The 24305-nt window shown below is 42.3% G+C and overlaps 1 protein-coding gene across 2 annotated transcripts in view; it reads right to left on the bottom strand.

The window, feature by feature from the left end:
- LOC111150557 (ubiquitin specific peptidase 9, X-linked) overlaps positions 1 to 9704 on the bottom strand; it is a 140878-nt gene extending 131174 nt beyond the window's left edge. For both annotated transcript variants that reach the window (XM_022508047.1, XM_022508048.1), the window contains exon 1: positions 9098 to 9704. The gene's annotated coding sequence lies outside the window, so the exon portion shown is untranslated. The remainder of the gene's footprint in view (positions 1 to 9097) is intronic.
- Between the last annotated feature and the right edge of the window lie 14601 nt (positions 9705 to 24305).

Genomic DNA, 24305 nt, shown 5'->3' with positions numbered 1-24305 from the left:
GGCGCCCCTGAAAATCAACTTCTTAATGAAAGTTTGCAGCAGTGTTTACAAATGCAGTAGCTGAAAGGGGAGCAGGCGAGGGAAGAGGGACATGAAAACCATCTCCTACACAGGATGAACAAATGGCACACACTCAAGGCCTGAGACAGGAGTTAAGTGGAGGCAGAGGACAGCAGACACGAGGATACATGACTTGGTGAATTACGTAACTGATGAGAACTTTTAATTTAACACACATCTAAATAATATGGTTGCTTCTACATGATGGAATTATTGGAGGAGGGGTTTGCATTTTCTTTTTCCTTTTATTCCTACGTGCTACCCAAACATTTTAACAGAATACATTAATTTCATAATCGGCGCCCCTGAAAATCAACTTCTTAATGAAAGTTTGCAGCAGTGTTTACAAATGCAGTAGCTGAAAGGGGAGCAGGCGAGGGAAGAGGGACATGAAAACCATCTCCTACACAGGATGAACAAATGGCACACACTCAAGGCCTGAGACAGGAGTTAAGTGGAGGCAGAGGACAGCAGACACGAGGATACATGACTTGGTGAATTACGTAACTGATGAGAACTTTTAATTTAACACACATCTAAATAATATGGTTGCTTCTACATGATGGAATTATTGGAGGAGGGGTTTGCATTTTCTTTTTCCTTTTATTCCTACGTGCTACCCAAACATTTTAACAGAATACATTAATTTCATAATCAGATGAAAAATTATAGCATCTTTAGAAAGCCTTCCATCAAATAACAGATTGGTTTAAGTATTCAAAAGTAGGCTTGGCGGGGGGAGGGGTGTCTGGGTGGCTCAGTCAGTGAAGCATCTGCCTTTGGCTTAGGTCATGATCCCAATGGTTGGAGATCGAGCCCATCGGGCTCCCTGCTCAGCAAGGTGGCTGCTTTTCCCTCTGCCACTCCCCCTGCTCGTGCTCTTTCTCTCTCCCTCTCTCCATCAAATAAATAAATAAAATCTTTAAAAAATAAAAATAAGCTTTGGGGCACCTGGGTGGCTCAGTGGGTTAAAGCCTCTGCCTTCAGCTCAGGTCATGATCCCAGGGTCCTGGGATTGAGCCCCTCATCCGGCTCTCTGCTCAGCAGGAAGCCGGCTTCCCTTCCTCTCTCTCTCTCTGCCTGCCTCTCTGCCTACTTGTGATCTCTGTCAAATAAATAAATAAAATATTTAAAAAACAAATAAGCTTTGGTAATCTGAAAAATTCATTTATACAAAACATTATCCCCTAAAACATCAAATTAATGAAATATTTTGTAATGTTTCCTTCCAATTTAGCTTTCCTTTAATGAGTATCAAATACCACCGCCCTGCTTTCAAAATGGTGCTTTTTGTTTCATAGACTCTAGCTCTAAAGGGTTTGTGGAAACTGATTTTTAAAAAAAGACTTTATTTAGGGGCACCCAGGTTGCTCAGTGGGTTAGAGCCTCTGCCTTCAGCTCAAGTCATGATCCCAGGGTCGTGGGATCGAGCCCCATATCGAGCCCCGCATCAGGCTCTCTGCTCTGCAGGGAGCCTGCTTCTCTGCCTATTTGTGATCTCTGTCAAATAAACAAATAAAATCTTTTTTTTTTTTAAAGATTTTATTTATTTGACAGAGAGAAATCACAAGTAGGCAGAGAGGCAGGCAGAGAGAGAGAGGAGGAAGCAGGCTCCCCGCGGAGCAGAGAGCCCGATGAGGGGCTCGATCCCAGGACCCTGAGATCATGACCCGAGCCGAAGGCAGAGGCTTTAACCCACTGAGCCACCCAGGTGCCCCTAAACAAATAAAATCTTAAAAAAAAAAAAAAATTTTTTAAGATTTTATTTATTTATTTGAGAGAAAGTATGTGTGTGTGAATGTGAGCAGAGGGAGGGGCAGAGGGACAAGCCAAATCCCCGCTGAGTGGGGAGCCCAACTCAAGGCTCAATTCTAGCCCCCCCCCCATCATGACCTAAGCCAAAATCAGACACTTTTGACCACCTGGGTCACCCAGGTGCCCCAGAAACTGATTTTTAAACTCACTCTAACCATTATATATGACAGGAACAATTCTGTTTTGCCCACCTTATATCTCTGTTATCTGGCACAATACCTAGAATATAATAACCATTTAACATATAAGTGCAGAATTTAAAATCAAGTACGAAATACAAAGGATTCAAGTAAAATTAGACAAAATGATAAGCCCGAAGGTAAAATATGCTGGAATTTATCTCTAAGCCAGTAATTCTCCAAAGGTAGTTCCATACTTGGGAACTTGTTAGAAATATACACTCTTGAGCCCCATCCCATACTTACTGAATCAAACTCAGGGGGCAGGGCCTAGAAATCTGCTTTAACAAACCCTCCAGGTTTTAGAACGTTGCCCTAAACCAGGGCTGGCAAATTATGTTCACAGACCAAATCCAACCTCCTGTTTTTATATAGCCCACAAGCTGAGAATGCATTTCACACAGGAATATTTACAACCAATTTAATGACAGGGAACACGAACTTTAAATCCTCCATTAGGGGGAAAAAAAAAGTATTTATGAGCCCTCCCATTCTATTCTCATTAGACCCAAATTACAAATAATTGCACCATCATATTTTGAATTTCACCCACAGAAAATTGACCCAATATTCTTAATTCCTCCTCTTAGCACACAAAACCTGAAACATTTCTGATCTGGCTTTTTACCGAGAAGTTTGCTGATCCCTGATTTGAATTCGGGAGGTATTATCAAGAAAAACAACCAAATCTTTATACACTACCTTGATCAGGGGCAAAATACTCTGTTAGGTACAACATGGGTCTAATGCCATGTAATAATTTCCATGCTTTCTACTGTCTAACTGAGTAGACATACTCAGTTCTTAGAAGTAACCAAATGAGAGAAAAGACCACAAGAGAGATCTAACAACCTAAACTCAGAATAAAAACACCAAAGTCAGTAGGAAGGAAATTGGCATAAATAGGATAGGAAAGGGAGTCGTCTTCTCCTACTCCCTTTTTTTTTTTTTCTTTCCATCTAAATTTTCTTCTCTTCCTACTTCATAGGCTCTGCGACCAAGGATGGGATCCAAGACAACCAGCTCAAACTCGTGCCAAGGAAAACAATTCCTCTAGTAATGGCTGGCCAATCAATATGGGTCTGAAGTGTTCAAAACTTATATGATTGATCAGTTACAGAAGGATAAACTGAAAGAAGCCCAAACGTGATGATACATCAATTTTGTATGAAGTTCTGGGTATTGGGAGTCAGATATTCCTCCAGATTTTGCCATTCAGGCAGTTACTGTAAAGAATATTATTATTCTATATGCTCCGTAATACACGAAGGTAAAGGACAGAACTGCTGACCTTATTACCCATTAACCATCATCAGAGAGAAATTTAAGTGTGAATTTAAGCCAGTGACTACAAAGGTAACAGAAATCAAAGAAGAGTTACTGTGCCTTATTAAATATGGAAAAAGCTTCATGCAGAACGCAGTCTATGTACGCTACCTTAGTCAAGTTACTTCAGCAGCTTTTTAAGCCATATTCTTCATCTGAAAAACAAGGAGTCTGAGGTCGAAGACTCCCTCCAGGACTGCTCATCATAAAACAACTATCAGGGCGCCTGGGTGGCTCAGTCAGTTAGGATTCTGCCTTCGGATCAGGTCATGATCCTAGGGTCCTGGGATGGAGTCCCACATAAGGCTCCCTGCTCAGTGGGGAGTCTGCTTCTCCCTCACCCTCTCCCCCTCCTCCCTGCTCATGCTCTCTCTCACTCAAATAGATAAAATCTTTTAAAATAAATAAATAAAATGAATAAAAAATAAAAGACAATTATCAGGTCAAGTTAAGTAACTCCAAGTAATAAAGAGAATTAGAAAAAAAGAAAAAAATAGAGAAATCATACTCACAAAGAATATAATATGGTGAATTGACTATTCACCCAACAAATAATTACTGAGTACCTATGTGCCAGGCACTTTCTAGGTACTAGAGATATATCAGTGACAGGATCTTGAGTCTGATAAGATGAATGCCACAAATCTAAAATTTGGAGGACAAAAACCAAAGCATCTGAACAAAATAAGTGAAACAAACAAACAAAAAACACCAATAGCGTAGAGGTAGCTGACAGAGCACCAATACAAAAAAGGAATGGCAGGAGAAAGGGCTGAACAGCACAGTATGTTAATTCCTGGCCAAAAATTAAAAGCATTACAAGTACAGCTATTCTTAAACTCAATATGCAAGAATTTGCATACTGTACTTGACATTTGTACTCACTGGAGAAGACTGGAGATCAGAATGAAATTCTATTTAAAAGAAACTTAAAGATAAAAGGAAAATTCCATTGGATTATACCATAGTTAGGTATATTTTTATAACAAAATTCAGTCTCCCCATCTATGAGGCACAATAAAGAATGACAAAATCAGAGCTAAGAAAGACTTTAGACAGTCAGTCCAATGCTCTTCACTTCATACAACATAAGCTTCTATACAATAGCAATCTCTAAAAAGGACCTGGCATATAGCAGATGCCCAATAAATGATTCCCAAGAAGGTGCTCAGTAAGAGATAATGAATTTTGGGGTGTGTGTGTCTGTGTGTATACATGAAACTCTGGAATCCTGGTCTCTCCCAACTATTAATCTAGCTTCTAAACTTTTTGCTACCTTTGTGTCTGGAATTTTTTTTTTAATTTTATTTTTATTTATTTGACAGAGATAGAGAGAGAAGCACAAGTAGACAGAGCAGCAGGCAGAGGTTAAGGGAGAAGCAGGCTCTGCACTGAGCAGGGAGCCAGATGCGGGGACTGATCCCAGGACTCTGGGATCATGACCTGAGCGGAAAGCAGCCACTTACACGACTGAGCCACCCAGGTGCCCCTGGAATTTTTGACAGTGTGAGTGGCAAAACTAAACTCAAGTGAGAATATTATTGCCTAATGATAGGACACAAAATTCAAAAAATCTCAGATCTTCCCTTTTCCTCAAGTGCAAAGAACCCCCTAGCTGGACATCAGAAATATTTTTTTGAGTTTTTTAAATGCCTCGTTTCTACCCCAAAATAACTCAATAATTTCCAGAGCATAAGACCTAGGAAAATACCCCCCCCCTTTTTTTTTTTTGGGAAAAGAATTTTGGAAAAGCTCTACAGGTGATTCTGATACACAGCTGAGGTAGAAAATCATTGTTAGACAGTAGCTGGAAATAGAACTAAAAACCTTGTAGAATACACGTGTAGTGTGTACGTGCATACGGAAGCCCACAAGACTAGAATATGCATGTATGAAGAATAAATTTAGGAAAAGTATACAGTGTACTTTTTCACTTATTCCTTAAAAGTATATTACATTGGTCATTACTTTATATTCAACAGTAATAATTGAATGATTAATTCAAATACCAATAAATATAAGTATCAAAGGTTCCATAAAGTCTTCTTTTCCTTTTCATACTTTATACCATAGAAAATAAGATACAATGACCATTAATAGAAAGATCTTTGAGATCTTGTGCCGCATTAAGAGAGTTCCTAGATTCTGCATTAGCAGGCTTTCTCCCCAGCCTCAATACAGAATTTAACACAACGGACCAAGAGAATTAAGAGAGATAAACACCAAATAAAGGCGTTTAATGCTATTTCCTTTATCGCATTAAACTGATACTATGAAAACGTAAAATGAGACCTCTAGTTTTGAAAACGTTTTGTAAAAATTACACTGATTTTAAACCAAGCTAAATAAAACTCAGTATTTTCAAATTGAGATAATAGAAGCTCACATGATACTAAATGTTCATTTATGAGACGATTTAAATAAATTACTGGGAGACAAATGCCTGGATTTTACATCTTTTAGGAACGTTATGTTGCCTAACATTATTTTAGTCATAAACACACCCACCAACTAAACTATCAACCAGAACATGTTGGGAGACATATGGAAGAGGAAGAACCTACTTGCTGCAAAGCTTTTAGCACCTCCCTGGCTAACTAACTTATTTCCCAAGTTGCAGATAATTGTCATATTTTTATTAAAATTTTCATCTAAAGCTACTCTGGTTCAGGAAACAGATGAAAGTTCCAAATGTTTTTTAAAAATAGTGATCAGTCTCATTTCTTTAATGTGGCACCATAGCTGAAACACCACTGGTTGACAGACCTCAATCCCTCACCTATATGATGGAGACATTATTTATGCTGGTAACTGAAAACATTTGAGGGAAAAAAAATCCATCTTCTTATTTATATGCTTGGAAGTTCAATAAGAACATGCTAAGAGCATTAACAGTGGTATTCAACTCTGACTGTATGAAAATCATCCACAGTGGTTTTAACATAAACCTTTGCCCAGGACCCCTATCAGACCTAATCAGGACCACTATCAGACCTAATCAGGACCACTATCAGACCTAATCAGTATCAGAGAGTGAGATCCAGCCATCAGTATTTTTCTTCCCCCCACCTAAACTCCCTTAAGTGATTCTAAAGTGCAGTCAGGTTTGAGGGTCAACGCATTAACCCCTTTCCCAAACATTAACGTTAGACCCTATACTAAGACAAGAACTTAGCAACAAACAGGGCAGCTTTCAAAAATACAACTCAAACCCCCCCCCCAAAAAAAACCCCAAAAACAAAAAAGGAGGGTAAACTAAAATCTCCCCCCTCTCAATTTTTAGGGGGGGGGGGAAGTATCAAGATTCGGAAAACGTACCAGCAAGAGGGGATATATAATGCAGGCTATTATGAAACCATCACGTTATTTTAGAATTCAAACGCAAAACAAACAGAACAAAACAAAACAACCCCACGAAAAAACAAACCCAACTAACTCAAGAACCACAGAATAAGATCCTTTCCCAAAGTGCCCAAAAGAGTTACAAGAAGACTGATCTGTAACACACCCCCCATATATTTCGAACAACCTTCCTTAACCTAATTTAAACAAAGATTGGTTCCAATATTAAAAATTCTAGAAATGAAATATAAAAACTTCATTAAAGTTAACCTTATAAAAGTAAACTGAAAGAATGCTTGCTTGTGTCCAACTAATCAAGAACTTGACTAACAAATTCATGACAAATATCCATTTTCAAAAGCTATAAACAGCATTATTAATACCATCTGAAAAAAAAATTATCTTTGAAGAGACATCGACGAAATCCCTCATCTTCTTGAGATGTCAGAATATTTATTTCAAGATCCTGGAAGAAAAAAAGATCCAGAGTAAATCCTACTTGAGCATTCCATCAATAAAGCAAGAGAAGTATGGAACACCAACAAGGGATTACAATAATTTGGTGAAAGGTAAACTCTGCCCTTCAAAGGAACTTTCTGAAGAATTTAGATTCTCACATGTACTGTTCTTGCCGTTATTCAATCCCTCCAGCAATTTTTCCTCTCAGAAACTACCAAGGTCAGCAAACAAAAGGAAGAAATGGCATGAGAACATTAAAATAACACATTAAAAATTCCAAGTTAAATGTCCATACAAAAAAATACAGGAAAAAGGGTAGGGGGAAAATATCCGTATACTCCAAATGTCTTATTTTTAAAATAAAGAAAACAAAACATAACAAACATTTTTTGAGTTCACATTTGGGAACACCAATTTCAAATACTTCTATTTTTCCCTCTATGCAGACACTGGAACAATAAAGCTTAATCTTTAAGAACTTGAGAGGCATTTGCTGAAACCAAAATGGCAGCCCACTGAATCAGTAGACCAGGGAGATCTAAAGGAGAGTTTGCAGTCTCTATTTTTAAATTCAAGTGTACGGATTAAGAAAACCAACGAGTCCTTACTATATAATCACTTGGAGTAGATAATGAGCTCCAAGAGAGGGTTAAGTACCTGCTGAAAAGTTTCCTAATCAATAAATACAGCCCAGATTCTTCCTCAGAAGTGAAGGTATACAAACGTTATGTAGATTTAGGAGGCTCATGAGTTTCCAGGTAAAAGACGGCTACAAATATTTCCCTCACCCAAAATAAGGCACGAATATTTAAAACCACAACTCGCTCAGTTCAATTCTAAGACAATCCGAAGAAATTACACACACCTGTAAACTGCACGGTGGAAAATCCAATTAAGGTATAACCATGTAACTTTCAAAAAAATATGCATAGTTTAAGCGGGTTCCATTGGAAATCTTAAAATATTCCCATATAAGTTCTAGTCCCACAGAAGTCCCTACAAAGATTACAAAACAACGTATACACCTGCTCCGTAACTCTTAGTATTTCACAATGAATGAAAAATAAACAATTTCTGGAACCCGAAGCCTCGTACCACAGGAACCTGGAGGATTCATTATCACCAAGCTCGCAGAGGCTATTATTTTTGCAGATAAACAGTTAAAAATAGAAAGGTGGTGGGTCCAAGCTAGGTGGGAGGCGATTTCTGCATCAAAACAGCTTTCGCGGCTTTGGCCCTCAGCAAATGAAAGGGGACGACGGAGGTGTAGGGGGCCGATAACCCGGCTCAGGCTCTCGGTCCAGAGGGCCGAGAAGAAGCTGACGGTTATCGCGGGAGGGTGGGGGGGAGGCGGACAAGTCGTCGGGCCTGATAGCCAGGCGTAGCCGAGCGGAGGCCTAGCTATGCTGCTCCAAATCACTCCACCTCAGTAATGGCGTTTGGTGTCAAGTGGAACGAGACTGGGGAGGAGAGCTGCCGAGAGCCCCGTTTCAAGGCCGAGAGCCGGGGGCGACTAGCCCCCCGCCGCCGACCCGGCCCCCGGGCGCCGATGCGGGGGCTGCACGCCGGGCGCCGAGACTCCATCCTCCTACTCGGCCCCAGACAGGACTGGAAGGGGGAGGAGGGGGAGGGACGAAGCCGTCAGCCATTTTCCCTTACAGTCCAAAACACACAGCCACGCTCCCGGGACGCCGGCTCGGCACCGAGCGGAGTCCCGCGCCCCCACCCGCGCCGCGCGCGCTCGCCCACCCCGGGGCGGGTGGTGGGTGGGGAGGGGGGGCCGGGGAGCCCCCGGCCCAGTCAGCGGCCGGCCGAAAGAGGAACCGTGGGCTCGCACACCCCCCTCGCCCTCCTCCCCTCAGATCCAGCTGTTGGCCCAGGAGAAACGCCTCGTCCCGGCGCGGCGGGCTACTCACCGCACGACCCGGGCGTTTTCTCCTCAGAAGCAGGGCACGCGGAAGCAGCAGGCAGCTGCAAGACTCAGTCCCAGGACAAGGCCGACCCTGGGTGCATCCCAGGCCCGGGGGTGACTGGCGACAAAGTGTGTCGAGAGGCTGCGGGCGTCAAGACCAGGAAGCTGCACGGGGGCGCCGGAATTCGCTGCTCGCCGCGCCCGCCCTGCAGCAGCGGTGGCCGCGGCCGCCTCCTCCTCCTCAGCCGGCGGCGGCGGCCTCTTCCCTCTTCTCCCCTCGGGCCGGGGCTCTAACTGAGCTCAGACGGGCTCCGGGCGGTGCGTTTCTCCTGCGTCACCTCCTCCCGCTCCTCCTCCTGCAGTGGCGGCTTCACCTTCTCGTGGTCGCCGCCTCTGTCCCCGCTCCGGGCCTGGTCGCTTTGCTGCGGCTCGCTCCTCGCTCCCGGCGCCGACCGGAGCACCGAGGGCTGAGGCGGCCGCCTCCCGAGAGAGAGGCGGCAGCGGCGGGCTCCCGCGAGGCCTGTGAGCTGAGCAACGCGGGGAGGGGCTCCGCGCGGCAGAGGCCCGGACGGGCCGGGTGCTGTGAGGTTGCGGCTCCGACAACGGCGGAGACTAGCTTCCGCAGCCGCGGACGCCCGTCCTCGCCAATATGGCGGATCCGGCAAACCAAAAAAAAAAAAAAAAAAAAAAAAAAAAGAAAAAAAAAAGAAAAAAAAGAAAAAAAAACGCTCGGCCACTGGCAGCGGCGGTAGCGGCGGCGGCAGCAGCACTGGTGGCGGCGAAGGCAGCAGCGCGGCGGCGCAGACTCCCACTAACCCCAGCACCGCCCAAAGCCGTGAGGATCCCCCGCCCCCATCTAGCCCCGCCCCCCACAGGGGCCGCCCCCTGGCCCTCCTCCTTCGTCTCCTCCTCCCCCCTACCCACCCTTCTTGCTCAGCTGCTCCTTCTGCTCCCTTCTCCGACACCCCGGGCCGTAGAGCCAGGGAGAGTTGCGCGTGCTACCAGGGAAGCCGGGCCAGGCGCGAGGCGCTTGGAACCCGGAGAACTGGAGTGGGGGAGGGGAACACAATGCGGTACAGATTGTTCACGCAGTACGGTGTCTTTCCGCCGGCCCCTCGGAGGTCGCGCTACGTTCCAAACCCCTCCTATCAGGAGCGATGTGAGAACAGAGGTGACACGAGGACAAGGAAAAGTGGAGGAAGGGAGATCCGGAAGGATCTGGCATACCACGGCGGAGAAGGAGCTGGGAGATTTGGCAGTGTGTGGCCAGGCAAGGGTTAATCGCGCAAACCGCAGCTGCGTCGCTCAGAGTTTGACTTGGGCCGCTTGTTTTTGTTCCATTGTGAACCGTGGCCCCGGCGGCGAGTGCCCGGATGATGACGTCACCAATCCCCCCCTTTTCCGGGATTGTGGGGGGAGGGGCAGCGGAAAGACAAGATATGAGACCACGCGCTGGGCGGTCTCACCCGCGGTGCGTGGGGGTCCCGGGGGCAGAGCTGACCAGCGTCACTTGGCCCGTGAGCAAGCCAGGCCCGTTGGGCGGGTACCTTGGGGGTGGCAGCAGTGCCAGGTCTCCAGGGCCTGGCCACCTGCTCCTTGCCGATAGAGGGAAGGTGTGGCTATCTCCTGCGGGGTTGGCGGGGGGGGGGGGGACGGGGGGGGTTGGGGGGACCCCCCCCCCCACTCTATAAAGCAAGTGCTCTGAGAAATTCATTCACTTGGTCCTGCAGCATCAGTACCTGAAAGCGCCTGGGCTACCTCACAACCTGTGACCGACCACCCTTTGAGCATAGGAGCCCTTAGAACAGCAAAAAAGTACTATAAAGTGCCATGGAAGGCACAGCGACAAAACAGTACTGAACAGCAAGATTAGGTTCTTTTGCCAAATCAATACAACTAACATAACACAATTAAAAAAAAAAAGTGTTAGAATCGACAAAAGCCTTAAGAACCCACGACATGCACCATGTATGTCATGGCCTATTTTCTACATGTTTATATTCCAAAGTAAAGGTTATCAGGCTAATTTCAAATAAATGGTGTGCTTCGATCAATTCTATATAGTCTACTTCTGAGACCAAATGAGGAAAGAAATGCGGTTCCTAATATACCACATTTCCTTTTGACTTAAAAAAAAGTGCTTTTGGACACTAAATGCAAAATTGTAGCAGACCCTTATAAAATAAGATTGTTATATTTTGTATGGAAGAGAGTTAGATTTAGTTATGCTATGTTAATCTATAACGGAGTTGTTAAAATGGAATCCAAACTAATTGGGCATGACAGTACATTACTAGTATCTTAAATTTTAAAATCATTTCTCTATGTTACTAAACTCATGTTTTTGCCCCAAATTATCTAACAAGGTATCCAAGAAAAAATTCATAGCCCAAATAATTCATAGCACATTTTACCTTGTTTTTATAAGTATTTCCATGAATGGCTTTTCTTCTCCATTAGCGTATGAGCCCCTAAATAGCAGACACTACCATCTGTGTATACTGTAGGTTTGTTAACCGCATGATTTTACTTAATCCTCAGAACCCTGTGAGGTAGTCAAAACGTATATTGCTATCACTAATTTTAGATAAACAGAAAGGATAAGTGATTTGCCCATTATCACCAGACAGGATTGGAAAGTGCTGAACAACCGGTCTTTTCACCCTATCAAAAGTGCACCTTTAATAAGGATGTTGGGGCGCCTGGGTGGCTTAGTGGGTTGAGCCTCTGCCTTCGGCTCAGGTCCTGGTCCCGGGGTCCTGGGATCAAGCCCCGCATCCCTGCTTCTCCCTCTCTCTGCCTGCCTCTCTGCCTACATCTGACTACTTGTGATTTCTCTGTCAAATAAATGAATAAAGAATATTTAAAGAAAAAAAAATAAGGATGTCCACCCTCACCAATTCTGTTCAACATTGCACTTGTGGTTCAAACCACAGCAAGAAAAAGAAAAGACACACAGGTAAGAAAACAATTAAATCACCTCTACCCTCTATTTGCAGATGACATGATCTTATATATATACACTCCTGGGAAATCTACTATAGAAAACTATTAGAGCTAATAAATGAGTTTGGCAAAGTTTGCAGGATTTAAGATCAATAATAAAAAAGATTATATTTTTATTTTTTTAAAAGATTTTATTTATTTATTTATTTGACAGAGAAAGAGAGATCACAAGTAGGCAGAGAGGCAGACAGAAGCAGACTCCCTGCTGAGCCGAGAGCCCGATGTGGGGCTCAACCCCAGGACCCTGAGACTATGACCTGAGCGGAACGAAGGCAGAGGCTTAACCCACTGAGCCACCCAGGTGCCCCCATGTATTTTTATATACTAGCAATAAACAATCTGAAAATGAAGTTAAGAAAACAATTCTATTACATCATGACATTTTCAAAAAGCATAAAACAGTAATGAAAGAATTTAACAAAAGAATTTAACAAAAGAAATCCAAGATTTGTACAATGAAAACTACAAAACAACATTAGAATTAATTAAAGATGACCAAAATAAATTGAAAAACAGCCCATGGTCAAGGATTAGAAGACTTAATTTTGTTAAGATAGCAGCACACCCCCCAAATTGATCTTCAGAATCAACCCAATCCCTATCAAAATCCCAGCAGGCTCTTTTTGAAAACATGCTCAACATCACCAGTCTTGAGGGAAATGCAAATCAAAACCACAATGAGATACCACTTCACACCCATTAGAATGGCTATAATTAAAAAAAAGAAAAGGGAAAATAGAAAGTGCTGGCAAGGATATGGAGAAATTGGAACACTTGTGTTCTGCTAGTGGGAATGTAAAATGAGGCAGCTGCTATAGAAAAGTTTGGCAGTTCCCCACAACCTAAACATAAAATCACCCTATGGACCAGCAATTCCACTCCTAACTATAGACCCAATATAGAACGAGAATTGAAAGCAGGGACTCAAATACTTGTTCATCCTCGTTCATGGCAGCACTATTCACAACAGCCATAATGTGGAAACAGTTGAAATGTTCCTTAACAAATGAGTGGAAAAACGAGATGTAGTACACAATGGAATATTATTCAGACTTCAAAAGGAATGAAATTCCAACACAGGTTATAACGTGAATGGACCCTGAAACATTATGCTAAAAGAAAGAAGCCAGACACAAAAGGTCACATATTGTATAATTCCACTTCATAACGTACCTCAAACAGACAAATTCATGGATAGCCAGCAGAAAAGAGGTTACCAGGGACTGGGGGAGGAGGGAATGGGGAGTCATTATTTACAGGGTAAGGTAAAGTGTTTCTGTTGGGGATGATGAAAATTTAGTTCTGGAAGTGAAAACTGCTGATGGCTGCACGACACTGTGAAATGTGCTCTAAGCCAATGACCGGTACCCTTAAGAATGGTTAAAATGATTACTTTTAGATTATATATATATTCTACCATAAAGCTTTAAAGAGTGGGAAAAAATTCACTTTCATATGGTTTAGCCTATAAATGACATTCCCACCAGCAGTTCTAGGGGGAAATTCATCTATCAGGTCAAACTCACCAGCAACTCACTCTTTTCCTATGCTCTGTGAAGCTACTGTGAGCACTGTGGCTCCCAAGGTGGGTGTGGCCTACAGGACAGCCCACTTTGACACCTTCCACTCAGTCAATGGGCTAGGCACTGAACAGTTCCAAGTTGAAAGAATAGGTTCAATGCCATAGAGCAAGCTCCTTAAAGTCCATATCGTCCAGGCCTTCCTTCTTACTTCCTTCATTTTGATTTCTTACTCTTTTTAAAAAAGATTTATTTATTTGAGAGAGAACTACGCCTGCACAAGGGCAGGGGGAGGGTCTAAGGAAGAGGGAGAGAGAATCCCAAGCAGAGTCCCCATGGAGCGAGGAGCCCCAGATGGGGTTCAATCTCAAGACCCTGAGGTCAAGACCTGAGCAAACATTAAGAGTCCAACCCTTAACTGACTGAGCTACCCATGCACCCCTTGGTTTCTCGTTTCTAACACCCGTCCTCCTTTAGCTTTAAAACTGTAATGTTTTACTTCCTGGTTCTATCTTGGTAGAGCAAAGCCTTATCATATTATATTTCCTCATAAAATTTCCCACTGCACTCTTATTTGTCCAACCAGAAATGCTTAATAAGTATACTCATTGTTTACTAGGACACTTATCTTAAGGAACAGACACAAAGTGAAAATAAGTCAGAGAAAGACAAATGCCATAGGATTTCACTTATATGTTACCTAAAAACCAAAACAAAGCAGAAACAGACCCATAAATATGGAGAACAAACTGGTGGTTGCCAGAGGGGAGGGGGTTGAGGGTGGGGGAAAAAAAAGGTGAAAGGGAGTGAGAGGTACAGTCTTCCAGTTATGGAAGGAAAAAGTAGAAAGTACGGGATGAAAGGTACAGCACAGGGAATACAGTCAATGGTATTGTGTTGTATGGTGACGGATTATAGCTACACTTGTAGTGAGCACAGCACATCTATAGAGTTCCAATCACTGTGTTGTACACCCGAAACTAAAAGAACACTGTATACCAACTGTACTTCAATTAGAACAAAAAAGGAACAGAGAACTTCTTGGATAAACTGATAACTAGTTAATACTTTCAGGGCCACACATTCCCAAATTCTAGAGACAAGGGATTGACTATTTCATACTTGTTAAAAGGTCTTCGGGGTTAATGGCTAAGCTAATATAAAATTGGTTGTATGTCTCCTAGAGAAGGCTTTGTGATTTGAATGGAATGAGGAAAAGTCCCCAGTGACTTACTATCTTTCATATAAAAATGTGGTAAGGGTCGCCTAGGTGGCTTAGTCGTTTAAGAGACTGACTTGTTGGGGCGCCTGGGTGGCTCAGTGGGTTAAAGCCTCTGCCTTTGGCTCAGGTCTCGATCCCAGGGTCTTAGGATCGAGCCCCGCATCGGGCTCTCTGCTCTGCAGGGAGCCTGCTTCCTCCTCTCTCTCTCTGCCTGCCTCTCTGCCTACTTGTGATCTCTGTCAAATAAATAAATAAAATCTTAAAAAAAAAAATCTTAAAAAAAAAAAAAAAAGAGACTGACTTGTTTTCTGGCAGGTCATGATCACAGCAATGTGAAATCCAGCCCCGCGTTCCACTCAGCGGGAGTCTGCTTAAGATTCTCGCTCTTCCTCTGCCCTTTCCCCAACTCATGAAAACTCATGCTCTCTCTCTCTCCAAAAAATAAATGGGTAAATACACCTTTAAAAAAAAAAGAAAAGTAGTCTGTCCTGATGTGGGAGAATCTCTCTGAAACTTACCTATTCCAGGCAAGGACCTGTATGCAGACTCCAGGGGATGTCTCACTGCTTTTATTCTAGGGTTTTAGAATCTCCCAGGTTTTATTTAAAATTCGAAGGGTTGTGTTTTACATATTTTATATAAACTACCATGGGACAAAATAATCTGATCCTTTTATTTTTACTACTAGTCTGACTTATGTCATCTAGGTTTAAGAAATATTCACTTTCTCAGTTAGAGAATGACAACTATGCCTCCTTAGAAGCCTGGATCATCCTGTTATGTTTATGGCATAAGCAAATAACATCAGCATGAACTGGGCTGCTGATTATACCTCACTCATGGCCCACTGCTAGTTCTCTTGAACTCAGAGCTCCTTAAGAGTGGTATAGCTCAGCTCTGTGTGTCTGTCCCAAGGAGTCCAAATGTTCCAGGTCTTATCTAGCTAAAATATAAGCCTCATGATTTAAAATGTGAACCTGCAAAGTCCACCAGATTATCTCAACCATTTTTTTTTTAAATTTTATTTATTTACTTAACAGAGAGAGAGAGATCACAAGTAGGCAGAGAGACAGGCAGAGAGAGAGGGGGAAGCAGACTCCCTGCTCAGCAGACAGCCCGATGTGGGGCTCGATCCCAGGACCCTGAGATCATGACCTGAGCCGAAAGCAGAGGCTCAACCCAATGAGCCACCCAGGCACCCCTTCAACCATTTTTATAATCAAAACTGCACTGCAGGGATGCCTGGGTGGCTCAGTGGGTTAAGCTACGGCCTTCAGCTCAGGTCATGATCTCAGGGTCCTGGAGTCCTGCATCGAGCTCCTTGCTCGGCAGGGAGTCTGCATCTCTCTCTGCCTCTGCCTGCCACTCTGCCTGCTTGTGCTCTCTCTTCCTCTCTCTCTCTGACAAATAAATAAGCAAATAAAATCTTAAAAAAAATTGCACTGCAGTCACCCAGACCAACCATTTGGTAATTCAAACACCAAGTCAAAGTCTTACTACATTCTCTCCACATGGTTGCAGCCTGGTAAAACCTCAGCTCCATCCTGCTTTCTGCCTTAGCACACTCTCTCTATTTTTTCTTGGCCAGCCTGGAAATTTTGTAATAACGCAATTTTTCAACCAATTTTTCCTTTTGTTAGAGTTTCTTCAAAGTCCACTCTAATGTGGAACTATTTACTGCTTATGCCAGAAAAAAAGTAATCACTATTCAGTCCAAGGTTCTGATCACCAATTTCAACATGTTTGTGGGAGGGAGGTGGTTTCCCCCACATCACCAATTAATGATTCTTTGACACCAGCTGGGTATCCTATAATTCAACTTAATTCTGACATGATCCACCCAGAGATAGCATCACATTCTACAGGTTAAGGGACCAGTCCCACCAAAAGTGCCCTTCGCTTCAGATGGCAATCACAATTCCAGGTTGTTACCTGTGCTTCTGAGAAACCAGCTATAGACTGGAGGGTCCAATGACCCCCTCCCCAACCTTGGGTTACAGATTAAGGGCTCAATCCTACAAGACTGTCCCCCCTCACCCCACTTCAGATGTCAACTACAAATCCAGGATGTCACTGGTGCTTCTGTCCAAATGGCTCTAAATCAAAGGTTCCCATGACACCAGCCATGGGTTCGATTAATTTGCTAGAGCAAGTCGCAGAACTCTGAGAAATATTTTACTTACTAGATTATTGACTCATTATAAAAGGACAAAAAACTCAAGAACAGCTAGATGAAGAGATGCATAGGGACCGGTACAAGTAAGAGGCATGGAGAGTCCACACCGTATCTAAGTGTGCCATCCTCCCATATCTCCATTTGTTCACCAGCCTGGGAGCTCTCTAAAGCCTCTCCTTTTAAGGTTTTTATGGAGGCTTCACTGTACAGATGGGATTGATCAACTTAATCAATGACCACTGGTGATCTGTTCAATTTCTAGTCCATCTCTACTCCCTGGAGATTAGGGGGTTGGGAGTAACTGAAAGTTCTACCCCTCCAATCATGTAGTTGGTTCTCCTGGCAACCAGCCCCCATCCTTAGGTGCTCTCCAGAAGTCACCTCATTAACATATACCCAGTGGTGGCAGAAGAGGAGCTTGTTATGCATAAGAAGACACCCATTCCACTTTATGGCTCTGAAGTCATAAAGTTTCAGGAACTGTGGACAAAAGTCCAAATATTATGACAAAAGTTGTAAAAGATGTTCCCACTGCTCTACTGCTCAGGAAATTCCAAGGATTTGGGGAGCTAGCTATAAGCCAAGAACCTTGGACGAAGACCAAAGACAGGAGAAATGTAGGCTTGGTCATTTACTGAGCAGGGAGCCCAATACAGGGCTCCACCCCACGATCTATGAGATCATGACCTGAGCGGAAATCTCAAGTGGGATCTTCAACCAACTAAGCCACCCAGGTGCCCCCATATATGTTCTATACATATAATATAATCTATACATATAATTATTTTATACATGTAAGATATAATAAAGTGTTATTTCTCTAAATATACTCTGCAATTCAAACTCTTCACAAACATGAAGAGGTTTCCTTCAACCAAATTTGGTAAGGTTTCCAGTTTTTTGTTTTTTTGTTTTTTTTTTTTTAAGATTTTTTATTATTTATTTGACAGAGAGAGAGATCACAAGTAGGCAGAGAGGCAGGCAGAGAGAGAGAGGGGGAAGCAGACTCCCCACCAAGCGGAGAGCCGGACGTGGGGCTCGATCCCAGGACCCTGGGATCATGACCCGAGCTGAAGACAGAGGATTTAACCCACTGAGCCACCCAGGCGCCCCAGGTTTCCAGTTTTTGTTTTCATTTTTATTTGTCTTCTAAGCGTTACATTTTTGTCTGCTAGAAACAGCTATTCTTTCTTGGCTCTTAGGTATGCATTTGCCTCCTTTTTTTTTTTTAGATAAAATTTACTTTTTTTTAAATAAAAAAATGCAAATGATTTGTCAACTATATCGCATCAATTTCTCCCTTCTTTTTATTTTTGGGCTCATTTCAGGACTTCAGGCTTCTTCTTGGATTGATCTAGGTAATGCAGAGGACATCACTGTTCCTGCTCTGTTTTGGGGTTTGCACAGTCAAGTAGAGGTTTACAGAATGTGCTGTTTGTGGCTGCATTGTTCACTCGGTTTGCTCAAGGACTTGGAGAAAAACTATACTGTTTCCAAATCAGCCACTCTTTTCTGCTTTATCAAGTCCTTCAACAAACATGGGACTACATATCAAAATAGTGATTTATAATAGCTTTTCAATGTGTGCTAGGAATGCTAATGTAACAGGTGGTATAATCAGCCTGTTTCAAGCCTAACATGGACACCAGATGCTTAAACAAAATAAAATCTGCATGTGTGTCACAAACAAAAAAACATTATTGTATATGTGATATAACATTACAAAATGTCTGGCAAATGGGAAAAATTTTCCTTACTTCCATTACCAAAACCAATGACCAGTATCATTTTGGTGTATTACCTCCAGATTTTTTTCACATGAATACTCCTTTAAAAAATTAGAGAAATTGGGGCACCTGGGTGGCTCAGTGGGTTAAGCCTCTGCCTTTGCTCAGGTCATGATCTTGGGGTTCTGGAATCAAGCCCGCATCGGGCTCTCTGCTGGGCTGGGAGCCTGCTTCCCCCTCTCTCTCTGTCTAACTCTCTGCCTACTTGTGATCTCTCTCTTTCTGTCAAATAAATAAATAAAAATCTTAAAAAAATAATTAGAGAAATAATGTAAACGAATTTAGAAAGTTTGGAAAATTGAGAAACAAAAACAACCCTTATAATGCTAAAATGTGATTGTTGAAATTTTGGTCTAATTTCCACTAATCTTTAAAAATTGTATTTCCTTTACTTATTTTGAAGAATACTGGATATAGATACATATCCTTTTTTAAAAACAAACATTTAATCACTTCAGAGAACATTCATTCATGCTATTTATTTTCTGTACCTTGCATTCTGTCACTTAAGATATCTTGCAAATGGGGCATGTGGGTGGCTCAGTTAGGTGAGTAGCCAACTCCTGGTTTCAGCTGAGGTCATGATCTCCGAGTCTTGAAATCAAGCCTGCCATCAGGCTCTGCACTTAGTACTGAGTCTGCTTGTCCCTCTCCCTCTGCTCTGCCCCCCAAGTCGCTCTCTCTTGCTCTCTCTCTCTCCCTCTAAAATAAATAAAATCTTTTAAAAATGTATCTTGCAAATCTTTTTGTATCAGGACATCTTAGAGCTGACATTTTTGAGTACATGGTATTCTGCCGGGTGGATGCAGTGTAATTTAAATAGCCAGCCCCGCCTGGGTGGCTCAGTTGGTTAAGCAGCTGCCTTCGGCTCAGGTCATGATCCCAGCGTCCTGGGATGGAGTCCCACATCGGGCTCCTTGCTCATCAGGGAGCCTGCTTCTCCCTCGGCCTCTGCCTGCCATTCTGTCTGCCTGTGCTTGCTCTCTCTCCCTCTCTCTCTCTGACAAATAAATAAATAAAACCTTTAAAAAAAAAAATAGCCAGTCCTTGGGGCACCTGGGTGGTGCAGTTGGTTAAGCATCCAACTCTTGGTTTCAGCTCAGGTCATGATCTCAGGGTTGTAAGATGGAGCCCCACGTCAGGATCTGTGCTGGGTGTGGAGTCTGCTTGAAATTCTCTTGCTCTCTCCCTGTGCCCTTCCTGCTCATGCCTTTTCTCTCTAAAGTAAATAAATAAATCTTAAAAATAAATAAGTAAACAAATCAACAGCCAGTCCTTTACTGATGCACGATGTGTATTTGCCTTTTTTTTTTTTTTAATCGTTTGTTGTTATAAGAAAATGCTGACTTCCAGTTCTGGTCCAACATGTAAGGATCTTGAAATTCATCAATGCCATCCTTACAAGGGAAGTTGAATAGATTGAAAATCAATAATTCCTATCAGATAATCAGAAATTTGAGTTCACAGAGCTAACTGCTGACCCCCCAAATTAAGAGACAGGTAAATACAGACAGTCACAGTTTATTATAGCAGAAGCCTTAAAATGGAAGCCTAAAGCTGGAGCCAGTCCTGGGTTAAAAAAACATAAACTGTAATGATGAATCACCAGAGGCTCCATGTGGACAAGCTAGAGTTCAGAACTCCGGGAGTGAATGAATGTGTGTGTGTGTGTGTGTGTGTGTGTGTGTATACGCATGCACACACATGTGTTCAGGAAGGTCCAGTTCAATTTTACCTCTAGGAGTTCCACCATGTTTTCAAGAGAAATAGTCCTCTTGTTTGTCAGTAGGGGTAGGAGAAAGTAAGCCTAAGGGGGTAGGGGGAGAGCCTCTCTAGCCTTTTTGGGGGGAATACTCAGCTCCAGCCCCAGCCCCCTCTAGCCTTTCTGTCTCACCTAAATTGGAGGGAAAAGAAAGAAATGAGAAGCACTTGTGAAGGTTACAGTTCAGGGGCCCAGGCTCACTAAAGAATGAGACCCAATCATAGGGCTACAGACTGTTTCTCCTCCCCATCACGTGACCATATCACTAAGGGCCATTTATCACAGTTCCTTTCCCCAGCACATCATGCCCAACTTTCAACCAAAAATTACAAGACATACCAAAAAAGGAGACAGAGCAAGCATCAGAACCAAACTCAGATATGGAAGAGATGTGGGAATTATAAAACCAGGAATTTTAAAAGTCTATGATTGGGGCGCCTGGGTGGCTCAGTGGGTTAAAGCCTCTGCCTTCGGCTCAGGTCGTGATCCCAGGGTCCTGGGATCGAGCCCCACATTGGGCTCTCTGCTCAGCGGGGAGCCTGCTTCCTCCTCTCTCCTACTGCCTCTCTGCCTACTTGTAATCTCTGTCTGTCAAATAAAGAAATAAAATCTAAAAAATAATAATAATAAAAAAATAAAAGTCTATGATTAATATGCTAAGAGCACTAGTGGGAAAAGTGGACATGTAAGAACAGGTAAGTAATAATAAGCATAGAGCTGGAAACAAAGAATCGGCAGGAAATGCTAGAAACAAAGACATTATAAGAGAAATGAAGAATGCCTTTGATAGGCTTATTGGTAGATCAGACATGGCCAAGGAAAGAATAAATGAACCTGAATATATGTTAACCTAAGCTTCCAAAACTGAAATCCAAAGAGAGAAAAAAGAAGAATGAAAAAGAACAGAATATCCAAGAATTGTGGGGAAATTACAAAAGATGTAACATATGCATAATAGGAATAACAGAAAGCGGGGGGGAGAAAAGGGAACAGAAGGAATATTTGAAGTAATAATGGCTGAGAATTTTCCAGTATTAATGACACAAACCACAGATCCAGGAAGCTTAGAGAAAACTGTGCATGATAAATGTCAATAAATATAGTCCTAGACATGGCCTACTCAAAGTGTAGAAAACCAAAGATAAAGAAAAAATCTTGAAAGAACCCAGAGGGGAGAAAACACCCTACCTACAGAGGAGCAACAGTTAAGAATGACACTGGATTTCCCTTCAGAAACCAAGCAAACAAGAAGAGAAAAGAGTGAAGAGTGAAATATTTAAAGTGTTGAGAGAAACCACCAACATAGAATTTTATATCCAGCCAATTATCTTACCAAAGAGAAGGACATTCCCAGACAAAAATCAAGGGGATTTGTTGCCAGTAGACTGACTTGCAAGAAATGTTAGAAGAAGTGCTTCAGAAAAAAGGAAAATAAACCAGGCCAGAAACTCAGACTGACACAAAGAAAGGAAGAACACTAGAGAAGAAATAAATGAAGGTCAAATAAAATATTTTATTTTTTATTCTAAATGGATCTAACAGATAAGTTTGTTCAAAATAGCAACAGAGACAATGTTAGCAATAACAACACTTAATAAGCTGGAAGTGATATAAATGACAGCAATGTTATAAGGAACAGAAGGGAGGAACTGGAAATATTCTGTTAAAAGGTATTTGTACTCTCCATGAAGTGAAAGTGTTACTTGAAAGTGGATATGGACTAGTGGCAAAAGTATACTGCACACTCTAGGGCAACCACTAAAAAAAGAAGTATAACTGATTTGCAAAGAGAGGAAAGGGAACAGACTAACACAAAATGTTTGGTTAAAACCAGAGAATACAGCAGTCCCACTTTCCCTGCAGCAAAGATATGGAAACAACCTAAGTGTCCATCAATGGATGAATAAAAGAAAACGTGATACACATACACAGGAGTATTATTCAGCCACAAAAAAGAATGGAATTGGGGCGCCTGGGTGGCTCAGTGGGTTAAAGCCTCTGCCTTCAGCTCAGGTCATGATCCCAGGGTCCTGGGATCAAGCCCCACATTGGGCTCTCTGCTCTGCAGGGAGCCTGCTTCCTCCTCTCTCTCTCTCTGCCTGCCTCTCTGCCTACTTGTGATCTCTGTCAAATAAATAAATAAAATCTTTAAAAAAAAAAAAAAAGAATGGAATTGGGGCGCGTGGGTAGGTCAGTCGGTTAAGTGTCTGCCTTCAGTTCAGGTCATGATCCTAGGGTCCTGGGATCAAGTCTACATCAGGCTCCCTGCTCAGTGGGGAGTCTGTTCCTCCCTCTCTCCCTCTTCCCAGACTCTCTCTCTCAAATAAATAAAATCTTAAATGAAATCTTGCCATTTTATGACAACATCATGGATGGACCTTGATGGCATAAATGAAACAAGTCAGACAGAAAAAGATAAATACATATGATCTCACTTCTACGTGGAATCTTAAAAAACAAACAAAAAGCCCACAAACCCATAGATATAGAGAATAGATTGGTGACTGTTGGGAGGGTGGGGGCTGGAGGGGCCGGACAAAATAGGTGAAGGGTATCAAAAGGTATAAACTCCCGGGGCGCCTGGGTGGCTCAGTGGGTTAAAGCTTCTGCCTTCGGCTCAGGTCATGATCTCAGGGTCCTGGGATGAAGCCCCGCATCGGGCTCTCTGCTCGGCAGGGAGCCTGCTTCTTCCCTCTCTCTCTGCCTGCCTCTCTGCCTACTTGTGAGCTCTCTCTATCAAATAAATAAATATTTTTTTTAAAAAAGGTATAAACTTCCAATTATAAAATAAATGTCATGGGGACATAGCTTACAGCATAGATATTATAGTTAATAATACTATGTTGGATATTTGAAGGTTGCTAGAGTAAATCTTAAAAGTTCTCATCACAAGAAAAAAATTAACTATATATAGTGATGGATGTTGGCTAGATGCATCGTGGTGATCATTTCACAATATACACAAATAGCAAATCATGTTGCACACCTGAGAATAATATAGTATATCAATTATAGCTCATTCCAAAAAGAAAGAAAGAAAGAAAGAAAGAAAGAAAATGTGTGGAAGGCAAAAACCAAAAACCCAAGAATAAGGACAATGAATGGAAAACAGGAATATGGCAAATATTAATCCAACTAGATCGATAAATATCAATGGTTTAAATACACCAAGTAAAAGAAACTGTCAGAGTGGACTAAAAAAATAAGACCCAACTATTTGTAGTCTATAAGAAACCCACCTTTTTTTTTTAAAGTAGCTTCCACACCCAGCATGGGGCCCAATGAAGGACTTAGGGACTCACAATCCTGAGATCAAGAACTGAACTAAGATCAAGAGTCGGACACAACTGACTGAGCTACCCAGGTGCCCCAAGAAACCCAATTTAAATAGAAAGACACAAATAAATTAAAAGAAAAGGGACCATAAAAAATGTGCTGTGCTGACAATAATGTAAAGAAAGCTAGAGCAACTATATTAATTTCAGACAAAAATACTTCAATGAATACATGTAACTTTTTTTTCTTATTTAGAAGACAGATGATCTCTTTTTCTTCAAACTTTTCTGTTTTGGTTTGTTTTCTTCTTTTATCGAGGTATACAGTATTCACAGTAATGTGGGCAGAATGCATTAAAGAGGATAGCTTGATGAATTTTTTTTTTTTTGCTTGAAACATTTTTTTTTAAAGATTTTATTTATTTATTTGACAGAGAGAGATCACAAGTAGGCAGAGAGGCAGG

Source organism: Enhydra lutris, unplaced genomic scaffold (assembly GCF_002288905.1).
Source record: "Enhydra lutris kenyoni isolate GAN:26980312 unplaced genomic scaffold, ASM228890v2 scaffoldscaffold23, whole genome shotgun sequence".
Lineage (NCBI taxonomy): Eukaryota > Metazoa > Chordata > Mammalia > Carnivora > Mustelidae > Enhydra > Enhydra lutris.
Note: the sequence above shows the minus strand (reverse complement) of the source record. Positions and strands in the feature narration are given on the sequence as shown.